General features: G+C 37.2%; 1 protein-coding gene across 3 annotated transcripts in view; it reads left to right on the top strand.

Moving 5' to 3' along the window:
• Positions 1 to 686: 686 nt before the first annotated feature.
• CSRNP3 (cysteine and serine rich nuclear protein 3) overlaps positions 687 to 19,721 on the top strand; it is a 203,036-nt gene continuing 184,001 nt past the window's right edge. Inside the window, exons 1-2 of one of the 3 annotated variants that reach the window (XM_004743985.2) lie at positions 694 to 764; positions 15,576 to 15,713. The gene's annotated coding sequence lies outside the window, so the exon portion shown is untranslated. Of the gene's footprint in view, positions 765 to 7,234; positions 7,293 to 15,575; positions 15,714 to 19,721 lie in introns of those variants that run through there. The other 2 variants (XM_004743987.3, XM_004743988.2) reach the window with 2 other exon arrangements.

Genomic DNA, 19,721 nt, shown 5'->3' with positions numbered 1-19,721 from the left:
TATTCTAATCTCAGGAAGAACTATCCTTTTCATACCGATTAGACTCTGAAACTGTTTTTTAATGGAAACAGTGCCAAACAGAGGTTCAAATGTAAATACATCACATTTACATCGACGGAAAGGGTCTTGATTCATCTTAATTTTATCTCTTTGCAAACGGCATATGCATAATATTATCTTGATGTTCAGTCTCAACCTCCTCTATCTACATATCAAAACGTACCACAGAGAGAGCTTTCTCCCCCCCCCCGCCCCCCGCGAAAAATCAGTGGGAGCTGAAAAGACAGGCAATGTACCTAGGTTTTATCATGAGTGTTTGGCTTTAATTTCAGGTGGTTGAGACACTGATTAACCCTATTTTCCTAAATCCGAAGAGAGGCATTTTACTTCAGCGGAGTTCACCTGCAGATATATATATTTTGTGGGGTTTTTGTTGTTGTTGTGGTTTGTGGGTTTTTTTGTTTGTTGTTTGTTTGTTTTTGGTAGTTTGGAACTCTTCGTTGAAATATCTTTCATCTCTTTATTCCTCTCCTCTTCCTATTGCTGTTCTCCACTCCTTTCCTCTCTCTCAGCCGCAAGGACTTGCCCTCTGCGCGAGTGGGGGTGGGGGCAAGCTGGGGATGGCCGCAGAGCGGGGAGCGGGAGCCGGAGACCGCCGGATCTGGCTTTGTTATTGGTCGGCTGCTGCCTGATGGATGGACGAGGGAGGAGTGAACTCTTCAGTCTGTTCCGACGGAGCTGAAGTACAGAAACCATCTTTACAGGTAAGAGCTAAAAAGGAAAAAAAAAAATATTTTTCTTCAAAACAGAATGCTTCTCAGTGCCTATGGAGAGGATCTTAAGATACGAAAATGATTCTGAAGACAGTTCCCGAAAGTGGGTCCCGTTCGTGGCTTAAGGAAGCTTGGCAGGGAGCGGTTTTTCCTCCCTGCCAAGCCATTAGCTGATAAAAGCACCCGAGGCATGTCTTGCCCTGTTTAACTTTCTAGGAAGTGTTCTTGAAGCAAAATTAATAGATACGATGAATCACCATGTGTCTTTTTTTCCCCCCCCCCCCGAATTCAAGTTTGTGTGATTGGGAATGAAGGGAAAGATGACGAAAGCCCGGTAAATTCCACAGGTTCGGAGAACATGGAGCTTTCTCTGAAAATAGACATAAAATTTCATGTGGTGTCTTTTAAGAGGTACAATACAGTGAATGGCTTAGGAAAATAATTTTTGCAGGTTGGAGACTTCTAAGTGCTGCATTAGAATGCATGATTTCGTGTGCGTTTAAGCTCTTTAACTTTCTGCTCTTGATAAATCTCATGCTACCGAGTGATTGTATCATTGTATTTCGTAAATCGTAACCTTAGGTGATGATAAAGCGACTCTATGTTTAGCAACATGCATAGGGCTGTTTTCATTTTAAAACCTCGGAAACCTGTTTATGAAGGACTAAACATTGCTGTAAAAAATAGCATCTTAATAGGCAAATTTCATTGGCAGTTTCATTTATCAATCAAACATATCTAGATAAGGGTTCCTTCGCAGCATTTATATTGTTGGTAATATCCCTAGGGCAACAGTTTTTTTTTTTTTTTTTTAAGTTAAGATTTTACTTAACCAGTTGCTTGTATCTCTTAATCCTGTCTTTGATTTTCCCTTAGGGAAAATAGGCAAGAGTTCTAAAAATATACACTAAATGACACATTGACAGTAAAAAGAAGAAAAATAATTTTACTACAAGTCATTTACTTTTCTAGTTATTTTAATTCATAAACAGGGAGCAGTGGAGGAGGGAATCCATGGAGGGAATCTAATTAAAATCAAGCTTCTTTTAAGAAATATTTCTACTGACCTGGGCACATTGGCAATCAATTAAGACTTGTCGATTATAATAAAAGTATTTCTCTGATGTAAATGGTATATTCAAGTATTTTAAAAATACTTCTTCTGAATAAATCACAAACTAACAGGAATGAATATGTATCTTATCTACGAATTTTTTTGATCTTGTCTTTGCTTTTTGTTTTTGTTTGAGAAATGGGGTTTGGTTTTAAATGAGAGACAAATACAAAATAGTTCTTGAAAAAATTACGAAAAGAGAAGGGGAGAAAAACTACTGAATATTTGGAAAAGATCATCTAAATGAATGGAGAACTAGCTTAGATTTCCTAAACATACTAAATATAGCTAATAATATGTTTATATGCTTGTGTCTTATTGACCCAAGCAAATACACTTGCATGGTTTATTTTGAACTATTTCTGGATTTCAAGAATCATTACACGATACTGCAATGTTGCTATGTTTCTAATTATTGATGGAATCTTCTGATCTTGGTTTTTAAAACAAAATGATGATAGAAATTAATCTACCCCAGATTGGAATGTAGGTGATATATAAATCCAGAGAGTTCTCACCTCCTAAAATGTGTTAGAAAAAAATAAATCAAGGCAGTTATGTTTTTTGGAAATTATAAATTCTGAGTAAAGCTACCTCCAGGAATGAAGGGGAATTGATGAAAATTAGAGAGCAGAGTTCCACATGGTTTTAAATTATTCTGTTTCCTTGGAAACCAGCTGCTGCAGATGCATTTTGCTTTCTTTGGCTAAAAATATCATCGTTTTAATAATCGCTAAGGGAAAGGTTCTGAATAAAACCAGAGTATATTGTTGCTGCTTTTTATAATTTCCTTAATGGTTCACATATTTTGGATGAAAAGTAGATAAACCCTTTCTCAATCAGCATTTCCTATCATCCACTGGCAGACGTCTGCATGAGGCGTCTGCATGAGACGTCTCCATGAGATAACTATGGTAGCTTTTACTGCAGAGACTATAGGAAAAAAAAAAGAGTGTGTGTTGGGGGCGGGGGGCAGGCATGTGCGCTGGAGTGGAGGCAAGAGAGGAAAAAAAAGCATGAAAGAAAACAGTTAAGAGCTTCCTGTCCAAGTGAAGGATGAAACAAGGCAAATGAAAACCATGTAAGGCTGTTCTGTGAGATGGCAAATGCAGTATCATTTGTATTTTCCTTTAGAGCATTTTTAAGACTTAAATATAGGTTTTTACATGTTATGTGTTTATATGTTACATATGTTCCTTTTGCGTAACACTTTCCTTTTTCTTTCTGTTTTGTGTGGTTAGTAGTATACTGAATGAGACAATAAAATTATGAAATATATTTTAGTGCATCAGTCATCTCAATCAGAAAGAAAAGCTTGAGATCTATGTTCAGGCTATGGATAGCAAAGATCAAATTCATATTTTGACAGATGAAGACTTTTTTAAACTTAATGTCCATACTGTTTCTGTACTGCAGTCCTTTGTAATCTAATACATAAAAAATTACACAACTTAAAAACTTTAAATATTAATAACATAATGTGATTGAATTTTTTAAAGAATTATTATAAATACACTTTTTTTGTTTTGTTGGAAGGCTTTTGCTTGATTTGGAAATAAAATTTCACTCTGTGTGGCTTTTCAAGATCAGAAGTAAAAAATCACAATTATCGTATTTTACCTGAGGCAATTTCCAAAATTAAAACACATTCGTTATAAATATTTTTCTCTCAGCAAGTTGTTGAGAGGGAAAATCATCATAAAGCTGTTATAGCTTTCCTATTATTTTATCATAATTCAAATGAGATTCCTAACTCTTTTACCTCTCACTTCAATGTTTTTGACATATTGTTTATTTTTGTAATAATAACTTTAGTCTATTAGATTTATTATTAGTAATATAGCAAATAAAATACCACATGCTTAAACTATATTTTAATGTATTTGATATCTAGCCAATACATTACTTAAATTAATATGGTACATCAGAACATTATTTTTCACAAAGAGTTAGGGTGATGGGAGGAGTTTAGTTTTCATCTAGTAATATGAGCAAAGCCCTTCAGGAGCAACATGTTCAGCCTAAAGACAGATGACCTTAAAAAACACACTGACAACAAAGCAGATGGATGAGGAGATGGGTCATGCAAGCTTTCCAGATAACCCTTATTGCAGGCACGATCAAAGTTTTCAAGCGCATTTCAAGTTCCTGAAAATAACGCATTGCCTAGGCTCACGTTCACCTGCAGATGATTTTAAAACACAGCTCGTTAGTAATGGCTCTTGACTGCTCCGTGGTTCTTTATTTGCTGCAAGTGGCTTGCCAGATTCGTAGATGAGTTTACATGGGTCTCTTAAGTCTCACAGAATGTATTCAGGAAAATGAAATATTAATAGCTGCTCCTATAATATAGGTAGACAATTTTATATCTGTCATGTTAGTTTGTCAAATAACATTGCATTGCCGAGAATGGAAAGGTGGGATTTAAAAGAAATGGAAGTTACACCCAGGTAAGAAAGCTTGGGTCTGGTTTCCCAATGTTCAAGTTGTGCTAGGTACTCAGGTAATTCAAACAGATGAAGAATTGCTTTAGCGTTTGGACGATGGGAGGCCATAATTCAAAAATATTATTGATCAGAAGTCAGTTTTGCCTTAGTATAGGTTTAATACTTGATAATATAAGATAGGGCTTATCTAGGTATGGAAGGGGGGTTGGTCTAAAGTAGCATAATTACTTTTTAATTACCACTTTGTACATCAGAAAGCAAGAACTGGATTTGATTATCAAGCTAATGATCACATTCGGATGTTTTCACATATTCAGTCAATCAGTTGGGCAGATCATTTGATTTGTCAGTCAACTATTCAGATCTGAGTTGTTATAATTGACTAAATAGTTTGACCTGAAAATTGCTAAATGTGTGTACTCAGAATACAGACTCAACATAACTTTTTAAGCATTTAATTCAAGATTATGATGACCTTGATAAATGTCAATAGTAATTCTAAGAATAACACTCTAACAAAAAAACCACTTGAAAGGAGCTCAACTTTGCCATTCTTTTTAATCTTATGGCTAAGAGGTGAATAGAAACTATGTGATTTATTTCTAAAGACTTCCTACTTTAGTGAGATCAAGAGCCTAACACAAGGGCTCTTGAGTGGCTCAGTCAGTTAAATGTCTCTGCCTTAGGTTCAGGTCATGATCCCAAATTCTGGGATCGAGCCCCACATGGGGCTCTCAGCTCTGAGGGGAGCCTGCCTCTCCCTCTTCCCCTGCAGCCCCCCCCCCAACGCTTATGTACACACACACTCTCTCAAATAAATAAAATAAAATCTTTATAAAAACAGAGCTTAACACAATAACTTCTAATTCAACAACAAATGGTGGTTTACACATCTTAATATTTCTCCTGACTCGCATTGCACATTTGTACAAAAACCAACCACCACACACAAGAACAAGTAGTTCTTCTGTGAATTTTTGTATCTTTATAAAGAATATTGACTATAAAGCCCTTTGACAAATACTCATTGTATTTCCATGCATTCCCTTTGACTATTTTAGTCTTCTGTTACCCTAGAAACATGGAACTGGCCTGTAGAGATGGTTTCTTCCTGGATTGCTTGTTTTACCTATGAAGAAAGAAGGCACAGAGAGGGATTCCCATAGTGATATTTTAGTAAGAAACTGAGCATTTGCTTATGCAAAATAACAACAGCCAAACACTGTGTGTTTGTATTAAATATTGGATATAATGCATTAAATACTGGATGCAAGAAAAGCATTCAGTTTAGGAGGACTTTGGAAGAAGGCGAAAAAGCATGGTGTGGCCAGATGGTCCACAAAGCATAACAGCACAGGAATTTTAGAGTTACGTGGAACTTTCCACTTTAGACCTGCCCTGGTATCCTTTTACTGATCTCTTTGACTTACTGTCACAGTCTCCTTGACTTTTTGTGAGCTTGCTGTCACGGTAAAAAATACATTTTAGTTTTGTTCTCTAGTAAGGGTTGATACAGTTAGCTGCTGTCATGTTGTGGATGTATCACAATATATTTAATAAATGAAACAAATAATTTCCCAAACAGGACTCCTGAATGCATTTACAAAGATTTCCTTTTCTCTCCCAGGTTGGGCTAGCCACAGAAAATCAATATCTGTCATCAGTCATTATCCAGGTAATACTGGTTGTGATACTGTCAGCATATTAAGCCAGAAAGACTCTAGAAAAGGTTTTCGAACATTATTTTAAAAATTCTTTTTTATTTTGCTTTTTTGAAATTCCTTTCTGGTAGCTCGTAAAACTCATCCTTAAAGTTTGAGATTCTTTGCCTCCTGTTTACCTCAATCAGTAAGTGTCCCACGTAGACTCTCCCATGCACACAATGAATCCTCTCGGGCTCAGTGTCAGATGGGAAACTGAGCCTGGGCACTCCCCTTTTCAGTTTCTATATTCAGAGATCTCCACAGCACTTCTGGACAGAGTCAATGAAAACAACCTAGAACTGCCTCGGGCTTGTCCCGCACCTTCTACCAAGGCTTCTTGATGTGGTTTGACAGCCATTTTTTTGACCTGTTCATAAATTTTTATTCAGCTATCTTAACTATAATTCTTGGTGGCAGGGGTGTCCTTTGTCTCTATCAACAACAAGGCAAAGGTAGGCAGATAATATAATACCAGTGGAAGTCCCACAGTCTACCACAGCCAGGTAGAACTGACCAAAAAGAAAAAAAAAGAATGTTATGCCCTGATGTAATGTCTGGGAGTTTCAAGAGAAAGATTGATTCCTAATATACCATTACTGTGCTCATTTATGTGGGAACTGTACTGTGGTATACATATATACCCCTTAAATGAATGATTTAGTCAGCCAGTCAGCATGCCTTCTTTTAGAAATACATACATCGAGCTAACGGGGTATTTTAACTTCGGCTGGCCCATTAGTTTTTTAGGTAGTACAGTGTAATAATTGATGGGATGCACATTGGACTTTGCCATCAGGGTGACTGTCATTCAGCTCTTAGACATGCCATCTTACTGCCTCTGTAAATTTGGGAAAGTGACTTAAGTTATCCAAGCCTCTGCTGCCTTTTCTGTAAAATTTGGTTATCAACTTGGGTGATACTGTAAAGACTGATAGATATATGTTGAACACTTTTCACCACAGAATGTGGATCATAATATGGAATTGTGTGTAATTTTTATTGTTATTGTTAATCATCCTTTTCTGTTTATAAGCTAAGAATTGGAAACAAGGAATGGAAGAATGGAGCCAAACAATACCCAGGGCTTTTAATGACCTCCTAAGTATTATTCTTCATTAATGTATCAAAAACCCATAAAATTCTCTTTTTCATTTTATTTTATTTTATTTTATTTCTTTTCAGTGTTTCAAAATTCAATGTTTATGCACCACACCCAGTGCTCCCAGTCCTCCGTGTTATTCCTTATGCTCCACAAGTAAGTGACTCTTTCTGCTTGACTTATTTCACTCAGCATAATCTCCTCCAGTCCCATCCATGTTGACACAAAAGTGGTATTCATCCTTTCTGATGGAGGCATAATACTCCATTGTATATATGGACCATATCTTCTTTATCCATTCGCCCATTGGAGGGCATCTTGGTTCTTTCCACAGTTTGGGGACTGTGACCACTGCTGCTATAAACATTGGGGTACAGATGACCCATCTTTTTACTACATCTGTATCTTTGGGTAAATACCTAGTAGTGCAATTGCAGGGTCATAGTGTAGCTCTATTTTTAATTTTTTGAGGAATCTCCACACTGTTTTCCAAAGTGGTTGCAACAACTTGCATTCCTACCAACAGTGTAAGAGGGTTCCCCTTTCTCTATATCCTCTCCAACACATGTTGTTTACCATCTTGTTGATTTTGACCTTTCTAACTTGTGTAAGGTGGTATCTCAATGTGGTTTTGGTTTGAATCTCCCTGATTGCTAATGATTATGAACATTTTTTCATGTGTCTGTTAACCATTTGTATGTCTTCTTTGGAGAAGTGTCTGTTCATGTCTTCTGCCCATTTTTTGATGCGATTTTCTGAAAAACCCATAAAATTCTTAATTTTTGGGTGCCTGGGTGGCTCAGTTAGTTAAGTGGCTGCCTTCAGCTCAGTTCGTGATCTCAGGGTCCTGGGATGGAGTCCCACATCAGGCTCCCTTCTCAGCAGGGAGCCTGCTTCTCCCTCTCCCTCTACCTGCTGCTCTACCTACTTGTGCTCTCTATCCCTCTGTTAAATAAATAAATAAAATCTTTGAAAAAATTCTTCTTAATTTAAAAAAAAAATTTATTAACATATAATGTATTATTTGCTTTGGGGGTAAAGGTCTGTGAATCATTAGGCTTACACAAGTCACAACACTCACCATGGCACATGCCCTCTCCAATGTCCATAACCCAGCCAGCCTAGCCCTTCCCCCTCACCCTCCAGCAACCCTCAGTTTGTTTCCTGAGATGGAGTCTCTTATGGTTTTTCTCCCTCCCCAGTCCCTTCTTGTTACATTTTTTCCCCTCCCTACCTCCCACGAACCCCCACCCTGCCTCTCCAATTCCTGTCAGAGAGATCATATGATAATTGTCTTTCTCTTGATTGACTTATTTCCTTTAGCATAATACCCTCTGGTTCCATCCATGTTGTTGCAAGTGGCAAGATTTTTTCTTTTTTTTTTGATGGCTGCATAGGATTGCATTGTTTATATATATATATAAAATTTTTCCCCCCATATATACACACATCTTCTTTATCCATTGGACATCTAGGTTCTTTCTATAGTTTGGCTATTGTGTCATTGCTGCTATAAACATTTGGGTGCATGTGCCCCTTCAGATCACTACATTTGTATCTTTAGGGTAAATACCCAGTAGTGAGATTGCTGGGTTGTAGGGAAACTGTATTTTCAACATTTTGAGGAACCTTCATACTGTTTTCCAGAGTGGCTGCACCACCTTGTATTCCCACCAACAATGTAGGAGGGTTTTTCTTTCTCTGCATCCTCACCAACACCTGTCGTTTCCTGATTGATTTGTTTTAGCTACTCTGAATGGTGTGAGGTGGTATCTCGCTGTACTTTTGATTTGCATTTCCCTGATGCTGAGTGATGTTGAGCACTTTTTCGTGTATCTGTTGGCCATTTGGACGTCGTCTTTGCAAAAATGTCTGTTCATGTCTTTTGCCCATTTCTTGATTGGATTATTTGTTCTTTGGGTTTTGAGCTTGATAAGTTCTTTACAGATTTTGGATACTAGCCCTTTATCTGATAGGCCATTTGCAAATATCTTCTCCCATTATGTTAGTTGTCTTTGGTTTTGTTGATGGTTTCCTTTGCTGTGCAAAAGCTTGTGATCTTGATGAAGTCCTGATAGTCCATTTTTGCCCTTGCTTCCCTTGTCTTTGGTGATGTTTCTAGGAAGAAGCTGCTGTGGCTGAGGTGGAAAAGGTGCTACCTGTGTTCTCCTCAAGGATTTTGATGGATTCTTGTCTCACATTGGGGTCTTTCATCCATTTTGAGTCTGTTTTTATGTGTGTATAAGTAAGTGGTCAAGTTTCATTCTTCTACTTGTTGGCTATCCAATTTTTGCAACACCATTTGTTGAAGACACTGTCTTTGTTCTGTTGGACATTCTTTCCTGGTTTGTCAAAGATTAGTTGACCATAGAGTAGAGGGTCCATTTCTGGGCTCCATTCCATTGATCTGTGTGTCTGTTTTTGGCCAGTACCATACTGTTCATGATTGCAGCTTTGTAATAGAGCCTAAGGTCTGTAATTGTGATGCTGCCACCTTTGGTTTTCTTTTTCAACATTCCTCTGGCTATTCAGGGTCTTTTCTGGTTCTATGTAAATTTTAGGATTATTCGTTCCATTTCTTTGAAAAACATTGATGATATTTTGATAGGGTTGCTTTAAATGTATAGATTGCTTTAGGTAGCATAGACATTTTCACAATATATGTTCTTCCAATCCATGAGCATGGAACATTTTTGCATTTCTTTGTGTCTTCCTCAATTTCTTTCATGAGTACTTCACAGTTTTCTGAGTACAGATTCTTTGCTTCCTTGGTTATGTTTGTTCCTAAGTATCTTTTGGTTTTGGGTGGAATTGTAAATGGGATTGACTCCTTAATTTCTCTTTCTTCTGTCTTGCTGTTGGTGTAGAAATGCAACTGATTTCTGTGCATTGATTTTATATCCCGATGCTTTATTGAATTCCTGTATGAGTTTTAACAGTTTTGGAGTAGAGTCTTTTGGGTTTTCCACATATAGTATGTCATCTGCAAAGAGTGAGAGATTGACTACTTCTTTGCTGATTTGGATGCCTTTTATTTCTTTTTGTTGTCTGATTGTTGAGGCTAGGACTTCTAGTACTATGTTGAATAGCAGTGTTGATGGTGGACAATCCTTTTGTGTTCCTGACTTGAGGGGAAAAGTTCTCAGTTTTTCCCCATTGAGAATGATATTTGCTGTGGGATTTTCATACATGGCTTTAATGATATTGGGTATGTGCCCTCTACCTCTACACTGTGAAGAGTTTTGATCAAGAAAGTGTGGTGTACTTTGTCAGATGCTTTTTCAGCATCTATTCACTGTATCATATGGTTCTTGTTCTTTCTTTTATTAATATATTTTATCACATTGATTGATTTGTGGATGTTGAACCAAACTTGCAGCCCAGAAATAAATCCCACTTGGTCGTGGTGAATAATCTTTTTAATGTACTGTTGGATCCTACTTGGTAGAGTTTTGGTGAGAATTTTTGCATCTGTGTTCATCAAGGATATTGGTCTGTAATTCTCCTTTTTGGTGGGGTCTTTGTCTGGTTTTGGGATCAAGGTACTGCTGGCCTTATAAAATGAGTTTGGAAGTTATCCTTCCATTTCTATTTTTTGGAACAGTTTTAGGAGACTAGGTATTAATTCTTCTTTAAATTTGGTAGAATTCTCTTCGGAAGCCGTCTGGCCCTGAGGTCTTGTTTGTTGGGAGATTTTTGATGACTGCTTTAATCTCCTTACTGGTTATGGGTCTGTTCAGGTTTTCTATTTCTCACTGGTTCAGTTTTGGTTGTTTATATGTCTCTAAGAATGCATCCATTTCTTCCAGATTGTCAAATTTGCTGCTGTATAGTTGCTCATAACATGTTCTTATAATTGTATTTCTTTGACGTTGGTTTTGATTTCTCCTTTTTCATTCATGATTTTATTAATATTGGTCCTTTCTCTTTTCTTTTTGATAAGTCTGGCCAGGGGTTTGTCATTCTTAATTCTTTCAAAGAACCACCTCCTAATTTCATTGATGTGTTCTACTGTTCTTTTGGGTTTTATTTCATTGATTTCTGCTCTGATCTTTATTATTTCTCCTCTCTTGCTAGGTTTAGGCTTTCTTTGCTGATCTTACTCCAGCCCTTTTAGGTGTAAGGTTAGGTTGTATACTTGAGACCTTTCTTGTTTCTCCCCACCCCCCCCATAAGATTCATCCATTTATTTCAGAGAGAGGGAGAGAGAGAGAGAGAATACAGGGAAGAGGGGTAGAGGGATTGGGGGAGAGAATCTTAAGCAGACTTCACTGAGGGTGAAGTCTGACACAGGGCTTGATCTCATGATCCTGAGATACGACCTGAGCCAAAATTAAGAGCTGGACACTTAACTGACTGAGCAACCTAGGCACCCTGAGACCTTTCTTGTTTCTTGAGAAAGGCTTGTATTGCTATGTACTTTCCTCTTAGGACTGCCTTTGTTGTGTCCCAAAGATTTTGAACAGTTGTGTTTTCATTTTCATTTGTATCCATGGATTTTTTTAAACTTTTCTTTAATATCCTGGTTGCCCCATTCATCCTTTAGTAGGACCTCCATGTATTTGAGCTCTTTCCAATTTTCTTCTTGTGGTTGAGTTCTAGTTTCAAAGCATTGTGGTCTGAAAATATGCAATGAATGATCCCAGTCTTTTGGTATACCAGTTGAGACCTGATTTGGACCCAGGATGTGATCGATTGTGGAGAATGTTCCATGTGCACTAGAGAAGAATGTGTCTTCTGTTGCTTTGCGATGGAGTGTTCTGAATATATCTGTGATGTCCATCTGGGTCCAGCATGTCATTTACAGCCTTTATTTCCTTGTTGATCTTTTGCTTAGATAATCTGTCCATTTCAGTGAGGAGGGTGTTAAAGTTCCCTACTTTATTATTATATTATTGTTGATGTGTTTCTTTGATTTTGTTATTAATTGGTTTATATAATTGGCTGCTCCCATGTTAGGGGCATAGATATTTAAAATTTTTAAATCTTGTAGGACAGACCCTTTAAGTTTGATATAGTTTCCTTCCTCATCTTTTATTATATTTTTTGTCTTAAAATCTAATTTATCTGATACAAGGATTGCCACCTCAGCTTTCTTTTGATGTCTATTAGCATGGTAAATTGTTTTCTACCCCCTCACTTTAAATCTGGAGGCGTTTTGGGGTCTAAAATGAATTTCTTGCAGATAACATATTGATGGCTTCCCCCTCCCCCCGATTCTGATACCCTTTGTCGTTTGATTGGGGCTTTTAGCTCATTTACATTCAGGGTAACTATTGAAAGCTATGAATTTAGTGCCATTTTATTGCCTGTAAGATGACTGTTATTGTATATGTCCTGTTCCTTTCTGGTCTGTTACTTTTAGGCTCTCTTTGCTTAGAGGACCCTTTTCAATATTTCCTGTAGGGCTGGTTTGGTGTTTGCAAATTATTTTAGAGATCATGACCTGAGCCGAAGGCAGAGGCTTAACTCACTGAGCCACCCAGGTGCCCCTGTAGACTCCCTTTCTAACACAAAACTTCATTCATTAAAAATTTTATAGATCAAGTTTTGTATTTGCTACATTAATCATTTTTAAGACAGATGTATACCTATAATCTCCCGAAGAATCTCTAACTCCAAGGCCGAAATATGTTTTAATAATTTTTTCAATATGAAAATAGTTCCCATGTTTCCAAAATAAAAACATTTTCAAAATTACTCCATGAATTGCATATTCTTCATAAGAGTAATATATTCAAATTTAAATTCTTTTTCCCCCATGATTTGTTTTTAAATTTCTACAAAGTGGCATGTGCACTTGTGTTTTAAAATATTTGCTGTCACAAAGGAACCTTATGTCCAAAATACATAAGTAAAATCTATTCTAAGCTTCATGTTGCCCAATGATAATAAGGCAACAATAATACTCATTTCAGAATCAATTATAAGTGAAAATGAGAGAGCACATTCACAGAATTTAGTTTCTGGTACCAAGTAAGGACTCAGCCACATTATTATGATCTATTTATTTAGAAGAAAAGCAATTTATTAATTAAGAAAAAAATAGAACATAATGGACAGTATGAAGGAATCCCAATGAATTCAATTTAAATTCTAAAGAGGCACTTGGATGTAAAAGTGTTTATGACCTATTTCTTCTATAAACGTAATGTAAAAATATAAAAAAATCCCAAGCCAGAGTGTGCTCCTAATAGCTATAATAAAATGTCTCTAAACACAAACTTAATATATCTTTTATTGAGAAAAAATATGTTAAGTAACTTAGATAAATGCACACAATACAAACACACAGAAACTCAATAAGGATGGAAAGAATGAACATGGGAAAAAATAGTTCTAACTAACAGAGAAAACCAATTTTGAGCAGTAAGATACCATCAATAGTCAAGAAAGAGTGGTGATTGAAAGTATGATTCCAAGTGCCAAAATGCTTGGATTCGAATGCCTCCTCCAAAGAGTAATTAACTCTATGATCTTTGCCTAGTCACCTTTCTCTATGCTTTGTTTTTTCTTTGAAAAATGTCATTAATAATGCCTACTTCATATATGCACATTGAAGTTTAAATGAGATGATGATATACTAGTTTTTTATTACTATATAACAAAATTACCACAAATTTAGCAACTTAAAACAATGCCCATTTATTAGCATAGAAGTCAGAAGTCCTGCACTATGTGGCGAAGTTCCTTGGTCAGGATCTCACAAGGTGGAAACCAAGGTGTCCGTTTGGCTGACTTCTTGTCTGGTAATTCTGGGGAGAAAAAATCTACCTCCCAGCTCATCCTTTTTGCCAGAATTCAGTTCCTCGTGGTTGTAGACTGGGGCCCCTGTATCCTGCTTGCTGGGCTGGAGCTGCTCTCAGAGCTCCTAGAGTCTGCACACGTGCCATGTCATAGCACCCCTTCCCTCTTCAAAGTCAGCTACAGAGAATCTTACTTTAAATCCATAATCTCACCCTTAATTTCTTACCTCCAGATTTGAAGTGTTCATGTGATTAGTTCAGGCCCACCCAGATAATCTCTTATCAGGTGTCTGATACAGGACTCTAAGTATGTATGCAAAATGCCTTTGCCTTGTGATGTGAACATAATTACAGGACTGATATCTCACCATATTTGCAATCCTAGAGGTATACAAGGCATGCACACTAGGGGATAGGGATGTCATTTTAGAATCCAGTCTAATATATATGTGAGATGCTAGAACAGTACTGGCATATAGTAAATACTATATGTGTATAGCCCTTGTTCTTATGGAGTATCTGAAATACTCACAGATATTTTATTTTTTATTTTTTTAAACATTTATTTATTAGAGAGAAAGGGAGAGCATGAGCAGGGGAAAGGGCAGAGGGAGAGAATATCCAAGCAGACTTCCATGGAGTGCGGAGCCTAACATGGAGCTGGAGCTTGACATAGCGCTCAGTTCCATGACCCATGATATCAGGACCCAAGCTGAAACCAAGAATCAGATGCTTAACCAACTGAGCTACTCAGGCACCCCAAAACTCAGAGATATTAAAAAAAATAGTATTGTCATAGTCATGGCAAGGGTATGGTAAAATGATATACCAACGCACAATAAAAGAAACAAATTGGTAGAATCCTTCTGCCGGGTAATTTGACAATGTATATTGAATGTCCAGTACTTCCACTTCTAGGGCTTTATTCTAAAGATATAATCAGAGGTATATACAAAGGTATGCAAAAGAAAAGTTAATTATACTTGATTTATAATAATAAACACTTAAAGAGAAGCTAAACATCTCCCTTTAGAGTTTTAGTTAAATATTATAGCATCGCTATTCAATGAAATGTTATGTAGCCTTAAGCACGAACGTATAAATCAAATAAAACAAACGTATAGTTTTTGAAAAATATTGAATGAGAACGAAACTCATGACAGAAGTGGAGAAATTATAGGTTAAATTTCATAAGCAATATTAATCAACTCATGCTTTTCCCTAGAATGTTAGGTGGCCTTTTAGCAAAGCAAGTTCCCTTGACAAGGGAGGGAACAGACCCTGACGTGACAGCCGTATATACTAGGTTCCTAGAGACTTCTTATGGAATCTCAGCATCCTTCCTAAAGTTTGAGGTAAGTTTTTGGCTAGACAGGGTTACTTGACAAGGAAGAGAACGTATTCAGATGTCTGTTTCACTGTGTCCATCAATCAGAACAACATGGGTTGTAAAAAAAAAAAAAAAAAAGAAAGAAGGAAAGAAAAGAACAACATGGGCATCCTCAGAAGAAGACTGCATCATCTCTCTCTCTCTTCTTTTTTTTTTTTTGGTGTGCTATTGACATTCAATGCCTCGAAATGCAAATAGTGTGGCTTGGTCGCTCATTCCTACTGTATAGCCCTGTTTTATATTAAAGTGGCTAAATTACGGTCTCAGTCAAGATTTTAGAGAATGGTTTCTGTTTTGTTTCAGCTATAATGCAAGATTCTGCAATACGTAATAAAACATACCAATGGAGGAGGTAGATGTGAACGGTTTTGAGGAGAGCACGGTAGTGCTCATTTTACCACATTCTACCACTATACCACAGCCGTTAGCCCCGCTTCACAGGTGAGAAAACGTCGGCTCAGAGAAATTAAGTGACTAGCTGAAAAACTCCTATTTACAAAATGGTGAAACCAAATTTTTAAGCAACTGGCTTCCGTCTTTTCATCATCCATGATTCCTAATGGTTCCTGGGACTCTCTTTTTTAAGATAGCTTTTGGAAATGTTAACGATTAGCCTCGTTTAAATCTTCTGCAGTAAGTATCACTGCTTTACTGTACCTGAAGGCAAATTAGTGGTGACAGTAGCAACACTGATTGCTTTTTTCTCCTAAGCTTTTTCCAGTGCTGGCCTCTCAGATATTCAATTTCAAAGTAACAGATGTGTTTTTAATTGGAGATCAAGATTATCACCACAAATTCAGATTAAAGAAATTCTTCCCAGTTCCCTATTAACCCAACGAATGGCTCCATAATCTTTGGAACTAGCATTTCTCCAGACTCTACAGCCCATGGTAGTTTCTACTACCTCTTGCTCTCTGCAGTTAAATCCTTGATAAGAATCAATGCCGATCTCTCAAGTCACTTAATTGTCCATTTCTCTTTTGGGGATTGCCTTCTATCCTTCTCAGACTCTTGTCCTTTGCCCTACTTTCCCTCCATATTCCCAGGACCTTCCATTCATTTTTTTCACCTTTATTATGTCTCAATCTCTAGCCCCAGCAACCTACTCCACTCTTGTTCTAGTATTTGTCAATTAACCTCACTAATCAACCCAAGTCAACAGTTGTACTCTAGCTCTATAGGAAGTGTCTTTATTGCAGAGGAAATAGAAAGAACATAAAAATACATTTCTGTGATTGTGGAGCTTTACTACTAAAATATTTGTGCTCACTGGTATTCGTTATCCAATCAAAAAATCAACCATTGGGTATTTTGTTCTGTAAAGCTTGCCTAATAGCAACAAATATTTAAGTCTGTAGGGGAGATCCACATAAACTCTAAATTATTATTTAAAAATAAATTCCATTTGTAGAAAGGTCAATGTACCCAACATTCATAGTAGTTCTAACCTCAAAATGCAATATATTTTTATCTTTAAATTCTCTTAGCAATCTGTCTTCACTCAGTTACTTCTCATTATAACATCAATTGAACATAAAAATTAAGGACATACAGTTTTCTTCTCTTAAATGCTAATAATATCTTGCCTTTTCAGGGTCTGGGTTTGTATTAAAGTATTAAACTGTTTCAAATATTTTAATTCAAAATCTGACTATTCTATTTGACAGATAAACAAATTGTAATTTTTTCATATTAGAAGCAGTGTTAAGAAAATTGTGTTTTATATGCTTCTAAAAAGGAATTATTGGGCATAGGATCAGTAATAAGATAGTGTTTCCATTAAGTAGGCCAAGAACACCCAGAGGACAGAAGGAAGGAAGGAATGGAAAGAGAGAAAGAGGGAGGAAAGAAGGAAGAGGAAAAAATAAGGAAAGGAAGGAAGAAAAAAGCCAACCAGCTTAAGAAAACTTTACTTTTTTTGACCTCAGAAATGCATACCTTTTTGGGAATCCCAAAGTAGAATTATAAAACTTTGATTACTAACAAATATACAAAAAATAACATGATCTTTTTGATGCTTGCAGATTTAAATTAAGCCATCTGTACTTTGCTGTTTGCTAACATTTTCTTCTGGCCACATACTCTCAAAACAATATTCTGTGTCCTAGGGGTGACTTAGTATTATTTAGACTGCTTCCACTTGACTATGTGGATGGGAAAACTCATCCAAGGACATTCATAACTTTTCTTTGGTCTTCCTTCCCACTTCTTCCTGCAGAAATCTGAATGGGGGAGCATCTTAAAGTCACAGTTTAGCTTTTCCTGCTGATCTCATGTCTGTTGCCATGGAAATAATTGTAGTATTTCAGTTTTAGTCCTACAACCAAAGCACACTCCAGTGGGATCAGATTGGCAGACACAATCTGTAGGATGAAATTTCTCTTTCAACAAGTGTTTGTTATGCTTTAGGACATTTTTTCCCTCTATACTTCGTTTCTTTGTGCTGCCTCCACTGTCGAGTTCTACAGTCTCATCTCTCTTCAATGACTTTGCCCAAGGTTCTTCAGGGCCACAAGGACCTAAAAGCATAAATATGAGCAAATCCACATAAATTATTCATACTGATTTCATATCAGCTAAGGAAAAATTTCCAAATAGTTTCCTAGAACTAACAAACTTAAGTTTTATGAACATTTTTTAAAAAAATCTATTAACAGCTTTGAGTTTTTAGGACCTTTTCTGTAATTCTTCTAAAACCTCTATAAGTCTCCTGAAGATAAGATAGTCACTCAACCAAAAAACTGAGCAGTTGTATTAGGCTACTGTTTGGCTTTTTAAGCTGGAGATTGACTTTTTTTTAAGATTTTATTTATTTATTTGACAGACAGAAATCACAAGTAGGCAGAGAGGAGGAAGCAGACTCCCCGCTGAGCAGAGATCCCGATGTGGGGCTTGATCCCAGGACCCTGGGATCATGACCTGAGCTGAAGGCAGAGGCTTTAACCCGCTGAGCCACCCAGGCACCCCTGGAGATTGACTTTTAAACAGATCCAGAGTCTTATAATTCCTGCAGCAGCAGGTGGTAGTTGTATATCTGACTTTTTAAAAATCTTGAAAAAGTAACTTTAGAAAGAGTGGTGAATAAAATAGTTATTAGTTCTTTGTCTCTGTTTTCCCATGTATAATAGCCATTGTCCATTTATTCTCTCTTTTCTGCCATACTAAAAAAAATATTCCTGTAGAGTGATAAAGGAACGCTTACTTTTTTATGGTTAATTTTAAAAAATATTTTATTTATTTATTTGACAGAGATCACAAGTAGGCAGAGAGGCAGGCAGAGAGGGGGGGCAGGGAGTAGGCTCCCTGCCAAGCAGAGAGCCCGATGCGGGGCTCGATGCCAGGACACTGAGATCGTGACCTGAGCCGAAGGCAGAGGCCCAAACCACTGATCCACCCTGGCGCCCCTTTATGGTTAATTTTATTCGCCAAAGCAACATCACAAAGTGGTACCCATGTATCTGAATTGGTCCTATTTGAAACCTGGCAGATAAGATGGACTTCACTGTCATGAAGTAATCAGTAATCTAGAGACAGAGGTGGTCCTTGGTAAAATTAAGTAACCATATTGCTTTGGGAAGTACTTTGGTTCCCTTCCCCTTCTAAACTCTTTCTAAATTGTTCTACCCCAGAAGAAATTATGACCTCTCCTGTCCTCTGACTACTCAGGTTTTCTGACTCTAACTCTTGATCTGAGTCACTAAGTCCTCCCTCAGTGTGTTCCTTAATTCTAGACCTTTCCCTTTTCCTATGAAATCTGTCATCACTTTACCATTGGCCCTGTGTTTTCTTGTGAAATAATAGGCTAATGGGCACACCTTTAAAAATATAAGTCAGATCTTGTCATTCTATGACTGAAGACCTGTGGTGGCTTCCATCTCATGTAGAATGATGGCGAAGTCCTCCCACATGCTACACAATCTAGCCTCCATTCCTGTCTACCCTAATTACCCACTATGCCTACCCTAAGACCTTGGCACATACCATTTTTTTTTTTTTTGACTTGAAATTCTTTCCCCCCAGGTGTCAAAATTGCTGGCCCCCTTACCTCCTCCCTATCTTCATGATACCCTTCCTCACTGTGACATTAGCTCTCCAATCAACTAAAAAATGGAATGTTTTGGGGCACCTGGGTGGCTCAGTCATTAAGTGTCTGCCTTCAGCTCAGGCCATGATCCCAGGGTCCTAGGATGGAGTCCTGTGTCAGGTTCCATGCTTAGCGGGAAGCTAGTTTCTCCCTCTCCCACTCCCTGTGCTTGTGTTCCCTCTCTCACTGTGTATCTCTCTCTGTCAGATGAATAAACGAAATCTCTTAAAAGAAATGGAATATTCTCTATCAGCCAAACTTGTAGTCACTATACCTCTTAAATGCTTATTTTTCTCCATAACCCTGATTGCCATGTGACATATTATCTATTTATCTGTTTGTTAGTACTTGTTTGACTTTTTATT

This window comes from Mustela putorius, unplaced genomic scaffold (assembly GCF_011764305.1).
Source record: "Mustela putorius furo isolate JIRA1106 unplaced genomic scaffold, ASM1176430v1.1 tig00003869_pilon_pilon_pilon, whole genome shotgun sequence".
Taxonomy (NCBI): domain Eukaryota; kingdom Metazoa; phylum Chordata; class Mammalia; order Carnivora; family Mustelidae; genus Mustela; species Mustela putorius.
The sequence above is the reverse complement of the archived record's forward strand: the minus strand, read 5'-3'. Positions and strand labels throughout refer to the sequence as shown.